Raw genomic sequence first — 4,044 nt, 5'->3', positions numbered from 1 at the left:
GCAGACAGTTGATGATGCCCTTTACTCACTAGCAATGGGTCCTGATACTCGGGTAAGACATTATGAATCTTGCGTTGTTTGAGATGTGCGCTACAACACCCTTACATGAGACGAAGGCAAGAAGACACAAAACAGTGCCATCATGAGCACGGATACGTATGACAAAGAGACAACTGAAATGTATGCTAACATAACAGACATTGTTCTGTTGCAGTATATCTCTAGTTTCGAGGATCATCGGTGTGTGGTTCTGTTCTGCTGTCGTTGGTATAATCTGTTTTCCAGGATCGCAAAACCTAGAGCTGATGATTATTTCAAATCCATCAATGTCAAGGCGGCGTACCAGACCAACGAGCCTTTTATTTTGGCAAATCAAGCAACACAGATATTTTTCTTGGAAGACACATTTGCACGTAGTGATGACTGGAGAGTATTGCAAAGGTTTGAGCAGAGGAATTCATTTAATGAAGTTGCACAACGAGATGATGCTTACACTGCTCCTGATGTACAAGATAACACAGATGTTCCTAATATCTTTGAGAACCATCACGTCAATGACGCCGGCGAAAAGATTGCCTGTCGTGTTGTGGACATACAAGAGTTGATCAAGAAGAAGCCAACGTTCGAGGACGTTGAGGACGAAGAAGAAGATGACACCATGGGGAATTACGATTCAGACTGATACACATGGCGAAGATGTTGACACTGCTGCCGTGGATGATGACTACATTGCTTTTGTCATATTTTCCTGTCAGAAGACGTTTTTTATCAACCATGTGAAATTGTGTTTGCTATGAAAACTGAAACCTGATGAACATGTTGTTTAGTATTTTGCTGTGAGAACATCACTTGTTATGTATGCTGATTTGTGTTTGGTGATTGTATGACAACTAAAACATGATGACATTGTTGTTTAGTTGTACTCATATTTGGCTGTGAAACTTGAATTTGATGACATAGTTTGCTGTTGGACTGCAATTTGCTTGACGTCTTCGAATGAGAACAAAGCTGACCCGACAGGGCCTCTGCTATTTATTTATTTATATGAGCAAAAGGGGATACCCCCATTATTTCCGTTAATATAAATCATTAGATGTTCACAGCACTACGCCCAGCCTGCTACACAGGTTTCATTCATTACTAGTTTCAGCAAAGTGCTCATGTCGTAGCCACTGAATACATCACGAGTGCTACATACACTGCAAATAAAGAGACAATCATCCTACAGAGCACATCGATTTTGCCCATTATCTTCACAAGCTCTTTCATCTCCTCATTGTTGTCAAGGTCATTCAGCAGCTGTTGCTTGTCCATGATCAGAGGAATTGCATCTTTAACCTTCTGCTCTACATCTTCCTCTTCTGTCGTTCCTTCAGTTACTTGTCCAACACCCCAACCTGCTGGTATTGGGATTCCTCGGCTAACCAAATAATCAGCGTAGTTGCATTCCCCCACATCAGCAACTTCCCAGAAATACAAAATCACACGAATCTTCCCTTTTCTGCACGAATCAAATTGGAAGATCATCAACCAAACTATTAAAAAAATCAGCAACTGAAAGCAGCAGAACAACACTTAAACATATTATTACCCCATGATTCGGGCATTTGTAGAAGACTCGGCCAGGGTTGAGGATTGTGGTTGAGACGCGACGGATGACTCTGCGTGATTTGCAGCAGTGGCACCACACCAACGGCAGCGGGTTGCGATGAGCAATCGGCTGCGGTGCGCATGCCGGCAGGGGTGTGATGAGACCCACAGGCGATGGTACGGGTGGCGACTTGGCGCATATCTGGTTGTTGCCTGCTGAAGAGTAGGTGGACGAGCAGCCAGCGGACATGATTGCTGCGGCCAGAGCTTCTGATGCTAGGCAGAGTAAGTAGAGAAGAGGAGAAGCGAACGTTGGATATGTCAGTTTCAATACTTGCAGAGTAGCATAGCACCATATATAGTCATAGTCTAGGTTTGGATTCGAACCAGCTACAGGAGCACATCTTTCTTTTTTCTAAAACTCGGCAACGTCTCTTTACTGGTACACTAGCTTGTTCGGTACGCCTTCCCAAGTCTTTGATTTTCTTTCCCTTTTTTGCGAGGAAGGAAGGAGGACAAAATTGAGAGTTCCTGGGACTCGAACCCAAGACCTCTCGGTTGAAAACCAAGGGTGCTAGTCACTTATGTGGCGAATGTTCCCTTGAGGAGGATGGTAGACGAACGCATTTTCCTCGCAGTTTTCTTCCTATATATAAAAAAGTATGCTACTTGGTGTCCGCTTAGTCAACAAACGATTGTGCCAACCTTGACCGTTGGATTGACATTCAACGTATGTCGCGCTTCTTCAGTCTCTTCTTCCTCGAGCCGCCAAAGCCAAACCAGCGCCGGCGGGACCGCCTGCTCCCGCCTCCCACGGCTGGCTGTGATCTTCCCCGGCTCCTGTTTGTACCCGTTCGAGGCCTCACCATCGTCCTCCGTCTTGGTTCGCTCGCCGCGGTGCCGCCCTCCGGTGTTGTCAACATGGTCAACAACCAAGAGGAATAAGGAGATGACTGTACATGGTGAGGATGACAGTAGGGACCCAGCAACGCGCGCAGTAATTTTGATTTTTCGGGACGGAGAAGGGTATCAACTGGGTTGTGCGGGACCCGTGGCCCGTCTAGCCCAGGCTTTTATTTCATATGTTTAGCACATGACCAGCCTAGTTTGTTTTTTTTCCTTTATGAAAATGGCTAGCCAGCTATTTTGTTTTTTGCAGAATAACCAACATAGGCCTACTTGCTTTTCTACGCCCTGCTGGGCCGGAAATCTTTCAAGACGAGGAGGGATGCATTTTGCCCAGAAAATGGGCTATAAGTAATAAGAAATGGGCTATAAGTAATCAGAAATGGGCTGTAAAATGAAAAAAATACAGCAAACAGGCAATTAGTTCCAAAATACTGTTTTCTTTCGGATTTTGATATTTTAAATTTCATTGTTTTTGTGCGGGTAAATTTCATTGAATTTAAATTAAGGTATATTTATATTTAAAATTAATTTGAATCTGGCTAGAAATTTCGGGCTGTATGCTGTTTGGGACAGATTTGGAGGCTGACTTGTGGGTCTACTAGGTTGACGTGTACTTTGGCTTTGTCAACTTAGTCCACAAAGAATTCTAGCAGCAGTGACCGTTGGATGTTAATCCAACGGCCGTTCTGCTTCTTCAATATCTGATCTTCTTGCTCCAGCCGCCCAAACCAGCTCTGGTGGGACTGCCTGCTCCCGCCTCCCATGACCGGCTGTGCTGCCGCACAGGCCGCACCGCCCCACCCTACTTCATTGTTGGCCAGACCATTCCTCTACTCACCCACACCTCCTGTTATTTTCCGGCGACGGCGGCCGGACCAGTAAACCCTCCTACTCCCCACCGTGTGGGCAACCATTGCCGAGTCTTCCCCAGCTCCGTGTCGTTCCCTTCCTAGGCCTCGCCGTCGTCCACCACCATGGTGCTCTCGACACGGCCTGGTCAACATGGTCAACAAACGACATCCATCGGCCATGGACTGTACGCGCAAAATAATGATTCCTCCACCTGATAACTGGGACCCACGGAAGGGCCTCTGTATTTCGCGAAAAATTGTTCCCCCCGCTGACATGTCGGACCCACCAGCTATATCTTCGCACGCAAGGAAGTGCCTCATTACGCACAAAAAAATGAATACCCCCTGCTAGCTGGGACCCACTATAGTGGGAGGATGACTTGTGGGCCAACTAAGTTGACGGGGACGGAGGGCTTTGTCAACTTAGTCAATATGAACGATTCTAGCTCCAATGACCGTACGATGTCCATCCAACGGCCGTAGCGCTTCTTCAACCTCTGGTATTCTTGCTCCAGCCGCCCAAAGCAGCGCCGGTCGTGCTGCATGCTCCTGCCTCCCGTGGCCGGCTATGCTACCACGGAGGCCTCACCGCCCCCTACTATTCCCACCGCTGGCCAGGCCCTGCGGCGACGGCAGCCTCACACCGCAGCCGAACCAGTGAACCCTCGTACTCCTCTCCGCGCGGGCTTCCACT

This window comes from Triticum urartu, chromosome 3, assembly GCF_003073215.2.
Source record: "Triticum urartu cultivar G1812 chromosome 3, Tu2.1, whole genome shotgun sequence".
Taxonomy (NCBI): Eukaryota; Viridiplantae; Streptophyta; class Magnoliopsida; order Poales; family Poaceae; genus Triticum; species Triticum urartu.
This window is presented reverse-complemented; position numbering follows the sequence as displayed.